An 11,742-nucleotide genomic window follows, 5' to 3' on the forward strand; every position below is an offset into this window, starting at 1 on the left:
TCAACCCCTTTGTTATGGCAAGCCTGTCATGTTCGTCATGGTGAGGAGACCAAGGTGCAGCATGATATGAGTACATTCTTCTTTAATAAACAAAGAACACTAAACAAACTAACAAAATGACCGTGAAGCTAATTACGAGTGCTGACATGCAACTACACATAGACAATAACCCACAAAACCTAAATGGAAAATGGCAACCTAAATAGGATCCCCAATCAGAGACAACGATAAACAGCTGCCTTTGATTAGGAACCAATTCAGGCCACCATAGATCTACATTACCTAGACATACAAAATCCCCATAGATAAACAAAAACCCTAGACAGGACAAAACACACATACCCACCCTCGTCACACCCTGACCAAAATAATACAGAAAACATAGAAAACTAAGGTCAGGGCGTGACAATGCTAAGTAAGCCTAAATAAGTTCAGGAGTAAAAACGTGCTTAACAAGTCACAATACATTTCATGGATTCACTCTTTGTGCAATGATAGTCGTTCAAAAATCTCATCTCAGTACCCCGAACATATAATTATCTGTAAAGTCCCTCAGCCGAGCTGTGAATTTCAAACACAGATTCAACCACAAAGACCAGGGATGTTTTCCAATGCCTTGCAAAGAAGGGCACCTATTGGTAGATGGGTAAAATAAAAATATGCAGACATTGAATATCTCTTTGAGCAGAGTGAAGTTATTAATTACACTTTGAATGGTGTATCAATACACCCAGTCACTACAAAGATACAGTCGATTCAGTTGTCGGAGAGGAAGGAAACCGCTCAAAGCGTTCAACAACATTGTAGTTACTCCACCATAATCAGTTGTGTAAAATACTTTAAAGTACTTCTTAAGTACTTTTTTGGGGATATGTGTACTTCATTTTACTATTTATATTTTTGACAAGTTTTACTTTTACTTTACTACATTCCTAAAGAAAATGATGTACTTTTTACTCCATACTTTTTTCCTGACACCCAAAAGTACTCATTACATTTTGAATGCTTAGCAGGACAAAGAAATGGTCCAATTCACGCACTTATCAAGAGAACAACCCTGGTCATCCCTACTGCCTCTGATCTGGTGGACTCACTAAACAGAGAACAGCCCTGGTCATCCCTACTGCCGTTGATCTGGTGGACTCACTAAACATATGCTCCGTTTGTAAATGATATCTGAGTGTTGGAGTGTGTTCCTGGCTATCTGTTAATTAAAAAACAAGAAAATTGTGTATTTGTTTGCTTAATATATAGAATTTGATACTTAAGTATATTTTAGCAATTACATTATTTAGATATTTGAACTACGTTTAAAACCAAATACTCTTTGACTTTTACTCAAGGAGTATTTTACTGGGTGACTTTCACTTTTACTTGAGTCATTTACTTCTACTCAAGTATGACTAATGGGTACTTTTTCCACCACTGCTGCTATGTCAGGTAGGTGACTCCTGCTCTTCACTCTTAAAGTACAGCATAATATTTGTGCAAATACTTCAATCTGGTGGGTTCATATGTAAATGTTTAACTGATTAAACTATCTCAATGTCAGTATTTTTTTTTTTTTAAACACTCCATCAGAAAGACATGCACATACTGTACCTCAACTAAGGCCCAGGTCATGGTAACATATACCTCAGCTAAGTCCCAGGTCATGGTAACATATACCTCAGCTAAGTCCCAGGTCATGGTAACATATACCTCAGCTAAGTCCCAGGTCATGGTAACATATACCTCAGCTAAGTCCCAGGTCATGGTAACATATACCTCAACTAAGTCCCAGGTCATGGTAACATATACCTCAACTAAGTCCCAGGTCATGGTAACATATACCTCAATTAAGTCCCAGGTCATGGTAACATATACCTCAAATAAGTCCCAGGTCATGGTAACATATACCTCAGCTAAGTCCCAGGTCATGGTAACATATACCTCAGCTAAGTCCCAGGTCATGGTAACATATACCTCAGCTAAGTCCCAGGTCATGGTAACATATACCTCAGCTAAGTCCCAGGTCATGGTAACACATAACTCAGCTAAGTCCCAGGTCATGGTAACATATACCTCAGCTAAGTCCCAGGTCATGATAACACATACCTCAGCTAAGTCCCAGGTCATGATAACACATACCTCAGCTAAGTCCCAGGTCATGATAACACATACATCAGCTAAGTCCCAGGTCATGATAACACATACCTCAGCTAAGTCCCAGGTCATGATAACATATACCTCAGCTAAGTCCCAAGTCATGATAATATGGTAACAGGTATAACAGCTAAGTCCCAGGTCATGGTTCCATGGTAACAGGTATAACAGGGTAGATGTGTGTGTGTGTGTGTGTGAGTAATGGGTGAGGATGCTTTAAGTCAAAGGGGAGGAGAAGTATTTCTCTTAGACCATTCAATGAAACCATATCTAACAGTTTAGATGGTGTAGGATGACCAGAATGACCGGTTCGGTTCCTCTACGCATGTGATTCAACAGTCACCTCTCCCCCTCAGTGGAGGGGTCTCTAAGGGGGCCACATTGAAAGAACACCTCTGTTTGTAGGAAAGGAGGATTACCAACTGATACTGAGTAACTATCCTGAGAGCTCAGACTGACGAACAACACCCCACAGACACATAGAATCAGGCATGGACGCAGCCACATACACGAACAACACCCCACAGACACATAGAATCAGGCATGGACGCAGCCACATATACGAACAACACCCCACAGACACATAGAATCAGGCATGGACGCAGCCACATACACGAACAACACCCCACAGACATATAGAATCAGGCATGGACGCAGCCACATACACGAACAACACCCCACAGACACATAGAATCAGGCATGGACGCAGCCACATACACGAACAACACCCCACAGACACATAGAATCAGGCATGGACGCAGCCACATACACGAACAACACCCCACAGACATATAGAATCAGGCATGGACGCAGCCACATACACGAACAACACCCCACAGACACATAGAATCAGGCATGGACGCAGCCACATACACGAACAACACCCCACAGACATATAGAATCAGGCATGGACGCAGCCACATACACGAACAACACCCCACAGACACATAGAATCAGGCATGGACGCAGCCACATACACGAACAACACCCCACAGACACATAGAATCAGGCATGGACGCAGCCACATACACGAACAACACCCCACAGACACATAGAATCAGGCATGGACGCAGCCACATACACGAACAACACCCCACAGACACATAGAATCAGGCATGGACGCAGCCACATACACGAACAACACCACACAGACACATAGAATCAGGCATGGACGCAGCCACATACACGAACAACACCCCACAGACATATAGAATCAGGCATGGACGCAGCCACATACACGAACAACACTCCACATACACACACGCACACACTGCATTTCTATACAATTTAAAACTCTAAAATGCTATTTGGAGAACAGAAAAAACAATCCCAAGTGCTCAGTGGTGGAAAAAGTGCCCAATTGTCATACTTGAATAAAAGTAAAGATACCTTAATAGAAAATTACTCAAGTAAAAGTGAGTAACCTAGTAAAATACTACTTGAGTAAAAGTCTAAAAGTATTTGGTTTTAAATGTACTTATATCAAAATAAATGCTATTGATAAAATGTACTTAAGTATCAAAAGTAAAAATCATTTCAAATTCCTTATATTAAGCAAACCAGACAGCACACATTTATGTAAAAGAAAGAAAGATGGATAGCCAGGGGCACACTCCAACACTCAGACATAATTTACAAACTAAGCATTTGTGTTTAGTGAATCAGCCAGTTTAGGTAGTAGGGATGTTCTCTTGATAAGTGTGTGAATTGGACCATTTTCCTGTTCTGCTAAGCATTCAAAATAACTTTACTTTTGGGTGTCAGGAAAAATTATGGAGTAAAAAGTACATTATTTTCTTTAGGAATGTAGTGAAGTAAAAGTTAAAGTTGGTTTCAATAAAAATAGTAAAGTACTGAAGTAGTACTTTAAAGTATTTTTACTTAAGTACTTTACACCACTGAAAATGACCCCAGCCATGATCACCTTGGCTGCTGTAGCTTCATTCACCAGAGTCCATCTACAAACATACAGCCTATTAGCTATACAATTAGCCGCTACACATTAACTCAGCACCAGGATTAAAAGCTATCATTTAATACGTACAGAGGGATCTACACTTTATTAGCAAAACGTAATCAAATGAGTTTGCTTTACAGAAGTATTTATTTAGCAGTTTTACAGCTAACTAGTTTAAAAGAGAACATTACAGTCATTTAAAAGAGAACATTAGAGTTTGATTATGTTCCTGCTGGCCAATTAGCAGTTTTAAAGCTAATTTCCAGCAATTCTACACATTATGCCATGACTTATGCCATGTTAATATGATATCTGAGTGAGAGTGACTAACAAAATCAATGGGGGCCCTCTGGAGGTCAGGGCCTTTGGGCTTGTGCACTGCGTGCCCGGTCAGTAATTCGTCTATGATTACTACAAGTTTAGATAGCTGGCTAGACTAACTAGGCTAATTTACCAATCTACATTAATTTAACTTACATGGGCTAATTTAGTGACTGTCAGTGAATGATATATAGAGTAAAACATATATAGAGAAACTGCTGATGCACAACTAAGTTTAAAAAATGCACCTTGTCTATTCTATTATTCTAACTCTCAACCATAATTTGAGACCCCCCCCCCCCCAAAAAAAATCGGAAAGGCGATGCAGTTGCCGTACCAGGCGGTGATACAACCCGACAGAATGCTCTCAATGGTGCATCTGTAGAAGTTTGTGAGGGTCTTAGGGGCCATTGTGAATTTGCCTCCTTCACTACAATGTGATGTCCTCGGAGATGTATACGCCGAGAAACTGGAAGCTTTTGACCCTTCCCACTACAGCCCTGTCGATATAGATGTGGGCGTGCTCTTCCTTTTGTCTCCTGTAGTCCACAATCAGCCCCTTGGATTGTAGACGTTGAGGGAGAGGTTATGGTCCTTTCACCACTCCGCCAGGGCTCTAACCTCCTCCCTGTAGGCTGTCTCTTCGTTGTTGATGATCAGGCCTACCACTGTTGTGTCTTCAGCAAACCTTTGTTCAGTTCCAATCTTCCATCAAATACGTGGCATAGAAAGTTATTTACTGATTTAGTTACCCAGTCGTGGATGAACAGGTAGTACAGGAGGGGCTGAGCACACACCCCTGTAGGGCCCCTGTGTTGAGAATCAGCGTGGCGGAGGTGTTGTTGCCTACCACCTGGGGTTGGCCAGTCAGGAAGTCCAGGATCCAGTTGCACATGGAGGGCCCTGAGCTTAGTGACGAGCTTGGAGGGTATACTAGTATACTATGGTGTTGAAGGCTGACTTGTAGTCAACGAACAGTAGTTGTAGTATTACTCTTGTCCAGGTGGGATAGGGTGGTGTGGAGTGCAGTCATGTCCACACAATGTTCCCAATACCTAATTAAACATTCTGGGACCCTTTAAAGAACAGACAAAATGTGTTCTGGGAACGTTCTTGCAACATCAGGTGACTGTTTTTTACACCCTAAAAGAAACATTGTAGAATCCAGTTTTTTTGTTTTGGGAACATATTCCTCCTCCACCCTGGATAAATTGTAATTATGTCTCCAGAGAAACTTATATTCGAATAAAGGTCAGTTTTATCAAATTACTACAGGTAGAATTTTAAAGCCCATATTGATACAGAAACACGAAACATGCTTTGATTAAAACACTGAGCAAAGATACACTGCTTCTGTAGTATTAGTTATTTAAGTATTAAGGCCGAGGGGTTGTGGTACATGGCCAAGTTTATAACTAACCTTGTGTATAACAAAATGCTGTGTCCAGTTAGACTAGTCATTCCACTAGATGGTACTGCTGTTGTAATAAATACAGAGCACAGGAAGAAATACATGTGTCTGGAATATACAGTCCAATCAGAACTGTACGGCGCAAATCAGAAATAAGAAATACATGGACAAAACAAGCTCTTTCCATGACCACAACTGACCAGTTGAATCCAGGTGATAGAAGCTATGATCTCGTATGTCACCTGTTAAATCCACTTCAATCATTGTATATGAAGGGGAGGGGGATTTTTAATCCTTGAGACAATTGAGACATGGATTGTGTGTGCCATTCAAAGGGTGAGGGGCAAGACAGAGGGCAAGACAGAATATTTAAGTGCCTTTGAACGGGGTATGGTAGTAGGTGCCAGGCGCACCGGTTTGAGTGTGTCAAGAACTGCAATGCTGCTGTGTTTTTCCCGCTCAACAGCTTCCTGTGTGTATCAATAATGATCCACCACCCAAAGGACATCGAGCCAACCTGACACAACTGTGGGAAGCATTGGAGTCGACATGGGCCAGCATCCCTGTGGAATGCTTTCGACACCTTGTACAGACCATGCCCTGAGGAATTGAGGCTGTTCTGAGGGCAAAAGGGTGTGCAACTCAACATGAGGAAAGTGTTCCTCATGTTTTGTACACTCAGAGTATATTTTAAATAAAACCTACATTTCTCTTTACAGTACAATCAGAAATATACAACATTTAAAAACATATTTCAAATAAATGCACATTACCGTATTTACAACTTTTAACATTTCATAGTTTTTGTAAGATCCTCTCAGATTCCACTGTCCTTGGTGAAACACGGTATGTAGCTTTGAAGTGCAGGTACGACTCCAGACACCTGATAGCCACATTATCCACCTCAGGGTCAAACTTGTTAGCGATGAGGTGGTGATGTTGTAGGAGCCACCTGAGATCTCCAGCCCCGTAGACACAAACGGACCTCCAGTATACACCCGAGCAGGGTGGATATGGGGCTCCGCTCCTCACATCTCCTTCCAGGGAATGCCACTTCACGATGCGAGCAATGGCCTTCATGTCTGATTCATGGTACTTGATGTGCGAAGGGTTAGATCCTGGCACAGAGGGCATGCGCTGCAGGGTGGCCCACAGGTGTTCATCAGGACTGTAGGTGTCCTTCTCCCACTCCAACAGCGCCCGGACCTCCTGAGACTCCATCACGTGACGGACGAAGGCCCTGGACACCAGGAAGTAGGCGTTGCCAGAGAACATGGGGGTGCTGATTGGAGGAGGGCTCTTCGTTCGTCTTGACCACCATGTTGCTGGTGATTTTGTGGTGAAACTGCCATCTGCTGTTTTTATAGTCGTCTGTCTCTGACTCCAGGCTGTTCCTCCCGTTCTGCAGCTTGAGGGCCTGAACCATCTCAGCGTTGGTCTTAATGGGGAAGTCTGTTCCACAGGTGTTGATCAGGTACCTCCACTGGACAGGTGACTTCAGGAGATCCTCCATACAGTTCAGATCAGCCTGCACTCTGGACCAGGAGGCGTATACCACACTCTCTAACTTACTGGCCACAAACACATTAGGCAGACAGGACACGATAGCCCTCACTGCCGTCCTGAAGTCCACGGATGACTTCTGGTCGATGTGGATGCAGTACACGTTCTGAGGAGTGTACACGGCACGCAGGAGCCGCTCAAACATCTCAATCTGGTCGTGGATGACCATGGAGTAGGCGATGGGGAACTCCTTCTCCTCCTGACTGAGAGGAACGGTGATGAACGCTCTTTCTGTAACGTACCTCTGACAGTCCTGAGTCACGTTGTGGTAGAACGCCTCTGACAGCAACTGCTGTTTCTTCATAGTCTTCAGCAGGAGGCTGAGCTGCTTCCTCTCCAGACCCTCCAGGTCTCCCTGGATGATGGCTGAGCAGGCCGGCAGGTCGGCAGCGTAGTCCAGGGGCAGGAGGTCCAGAGCGAGGAGACGACTCCTGTCAGAGCCCGGCGGGCATCTGAGAGCGGCCCACAGGAGCAGAGAGACGGATGCACTCAGTAGGATCAGAGATAAATTCTTGAAGGATCTCTGAGACCTGAACAACCGAACAGAAGCCATGACTGGTCGGTATTATCTTTCTATGTCAGGGTTCTCCTCAAAGAATGTAAGAGTGGCGCTTCGCCACCTTGTGGACTGGCTGCGCCACTGTCATTTTTAAAAACGTTATTTGTAATCATTTGAGACCTGGCACCACACGCCAAGAGTATTTCAATGCTTTAGATTGCAGGAAATGTCCTCCCTTCCATTGCATTCAGTAGCACCACCTTGTTTAAAAAAGAATTGGGAGAACCCTGTATGTGGTATTCTCTTTGTGGTATTAGTATCCATCAACACCACAGCTAAGGAGCAGGAGTTGCACACCGCTGAACAACGGAGCTATGTGTCTCACCAGCACCTCACAGCTCAAATAAAAAGTCACACACAACTCAGTTTCAAAGGAAGAGGTGTAATCATTGACTATACTGGGCGTGGTCTATGGGCATGGCGTATACACTCTAGTGGGCGTGGACTTTCTGTAAACACTATTACATTTTACATTTACATTTTAGTCATTTAGCAGACGCTCTTACTATCTGCGTAGCAGACCAGGGAGGAAAAGCTCTGTATGAGCCTAGATACGGATTTCCCTTTATAATGTGGCTTGTTTCCTGGTCAGCATTGTGACACAAGCTGGGAATATACTACAATACTAAAATCCTAACATAGCTGAGCCTCACATTAAACATCCGTCTTTCCTGTAGCTTTGAGATGTGGGTACAAGCAGCCTCATAAATGTGTTCAGTCAGACAATCACGCTTGCCATACAGAGTTCAAATATCTAGCCCATACATTTTGAACACAATATTTTAAAATAGTTTCATGTTTTCTTTTTTGTCATGGAGAAAATATCACAATACTGGTATTGTCACTGTCCTATTGACTAACATCCTAGAATGGCCTTTTTCCCTTTATTCAGATTACAACCACTCACTTTCAGTTATTTGAAAACCAAATAATCTCCAAAATATAGTTACTTTTTTAAACAAGCCATAGGAAGTTGGTTGCAATTACAGTTTAACAAATATTGTGAAAAAATGTAAATGTATAAGCTTTGTAAATTATATCATAAATAGTACTGGTGAAGTTATAAACACATGCAGCTAACACAAATATATGGAAATGTCTGCTCTACCGAAAATTAAAACCAACTAATTGAAGCATTACTGCAAAAATGGAAGAGGCAAGTGGAAGGGGGAAAAAGGATAGAAGTTGTCTGTCGTCCCTGCTTTAAAGACCAAAAATAGTTAAAGAAAATTGTGATAAATAAATTTTTATGGCAGTTTCATTTAAGGTCCAAAAAATTGACAGGTGTTGTCGAGCTAGGTCCATCTCCCGGCTAGCCAAAGAGGTCCACCAGCCAATTATTGGGCTACAATACCTCTTTTGCCAATTGACCTGGACCCTTTACTGCCGATACGGAGCCCCGCCAATCCATCACGACTGGTCTGCCGACATAACCGTCCAAGGTGGTTTCAGCAGGCTCTTCCTTTGCAACGTCGCTAGAGGCCCATCTGCTATAGCCCCGGCCCGCTAGCTGTCTGAATAGCCATGTCTCCAGCTCGCCTAGCGTATTAGCGACTACCGAAAAGGGGTCTATTGCTACTCATTGAACCCTATGATCACTCGGCTACACATGCCTCTCCCCAATGTCAATATGCCTCTCCCCAATGTCAATATGCCTTGTCTATTGCTGTTCTGGATAGTGACTTTGTCTTATTTCACTGTAGAGCCCCCAGCCCTGCCCAATATGCCTTAGATAGCTGTTGTATAGCACACTGTATTACTTATCCAACTAATATCAGAACAGGACGGGAGTAGAAATTCACGTGGGCATTGTTTAATGCATTTCACAGGAAGAACATTCCAAACATTTCAACTTAGGTAAGCAAAGGGGGTTACAGGTGCCCTAAAGGGACAAAACTAGAATATCAATACACAACATATTCCTCCCCCTTTACTTTTAATGTGTAACGGCGATCCTCCTCCTCTCCATCTTCGGAAAAGGAGGAGTATTGAGGGAACCAAGGCGCAGCGAAGTTTGAACACATATTTATTAAACAAGGCGAAAAACGAACACGAACTACACTTGAAATGATACAAAATAACAAACGACGTAGACTGACCTAAACATGAGAACTTACATAGACACGAAGAACGCACGAATAGGAAACAGACTACATAAACCGAAACAGTCCCGTGTGGTACGAAATAACATACAGACACGGAAGACAATCACCCACAAACAAATAGTGAGAACACCCTACCTAAATATGACTCTTAATTAGAGGAGAACGCAAAACACCTGCCTCTAATTAAGAGCCATACCAGGCAACCAAAACCAACATAGAAACAGATAACATAGACTGCCCACCCAAAACACATGCCCTGACCATAAACACATAAAAAACAACATAAAACAGGTCAGGACTGTTACAGAACCCCCCCCTCAAGGTGCGAACGCCGGGCGCACCAGCACAAAGTCCAGGGGAGGGTCTGGGTGGGCAGTTGACCACGGTGGTGGCTCCGGCTCTGGACGCTGTCCCCACACCACCATAGTCACCCAACGCTTCTGTCTACCCCTCCTAATGACCACCCTAAAACTCACATCCCCTAAATAAACGGCCAGCACCAGGAGAAGGGGCAGCACCGGGACAAGGGGCAGCACCGGGACAAGGGGCAGCACCGGGACAAGGGGCAGCACCGGGACAAGGGGCAGCACCGGGACAAGGGGCAGCACCGGGACAAGGGGCAGCACCGGGACAAGGGGCAGCACCGGGACAAGGGGCAGCACCGGGACAAGGGGCAGCACCGGGACAAGGGGCAGCACCGGGACAAAGGGCAGCACCGGGACAAGGGGCAGCACCGGGACAAGGGGCAGCACCGGGACAAGGGGCAGCACCGGGACAAGGGGCAGCACCGGGACAATGGGCAGCACCGGGACAATGGGCAGCACCGGGACAATGGGCAGCACCGGGACAATGGGCAGCACCGGGACAAGGGGCAGCACCGGGACAAGGGGCAGCACCGGGATAAGGGGCAGCACCGGGATAAGGGGCAGCACCGGGGCAAGGGGCAGCACCGGGACAAAGGGCAGCGCCGGGACAAGGGGCAACACCGGGACAAGGGGCAACACCGGGACAAGGGGCAACACCGGGACAAGGGGCAACACCGGGACAAGGGGCAGGTCCCGGCTGATATACTCTGGCAGGTCTATGCAGGCTGACGGCTCTCGACGCTCATGGCAGGCTGACGGCTCTCGACGCTCATGGCAGGCTGACGGCTCTCGACGCTCATGGCAGGCTGACGGCTCTGGCTGCTCATGGCAGGCTGACGGCTCTGGCTGCTCATGGCTCTCTGACGGCTCTGGCTGCTCATGGCTCTCTGACGGCTCTGGCTGCTCATGGCTCTCTGACGGCTCTGGCTGCTCATGGCTCGCTGGCGGCTCTGGCAGATCCTGTCTGGTTGGCGGCTCTGGCAGATCCTGTCTGGTTGGCGGCTCTGGCAGATCCTGTCTGGCTGACGGCTCTAGCGGCTCCTGTCTGGCTGACGGCTCTAGCGGCTCCTGTCTGGCTGACGGCTCTAGCGGCTCCTGTCTGGCTGACGGCTCTAGCGGCTCCTGTCTGGCGGATGGCTCTGTAGGCTCATGGCAGACGGGCGGCTTTGCAGGCTCATGGCAGACGGGCGGCTTTGCAGGCTCATGGCAGACGGGCGGCTTTGCAGGCTCCTGGCAGACGGATGGCTCAGACGGCGCTGGGGAGACGGATGGCTCAGATGGCGCTGGGGAGACGGATGGCTCAGATGGCGCTGGGG

General features: G+C 45.6%; 1 pseudogene; it reads right to left on the reverse strand.

Annotated features, from left to right (window-relative positions):
- Positions 1-4,861: 4,861 nt before the first annotated feature.
- Positions 4,862-8,291, reverse strand: LOC129838462 (beta-1,3-galactosyl-O-glycosyl-glycoprotein beta-1,6-N-acetylglucosaminyltransferase 3-like; annotated as a pseudogene).
- Positions 8,292-11,742: the final 3,451 nt, after the last annotated feature.

Source organism: Salvelinus fontinalis, chromosome 39 (genome assembly GCF_029448725.1).
Source record: "Salvelinus fontinalis isolate EN_2023a chromosome 39, ASM2944872v1, whole genome shotgun sequence".
Classification (NCBI taxonomy): Eukaryota; Metazoa; Chordata; class Actinopteri; order Salmoniformes; family Salmonidae; genus Salvelinus; species Salvelinus fontinalis.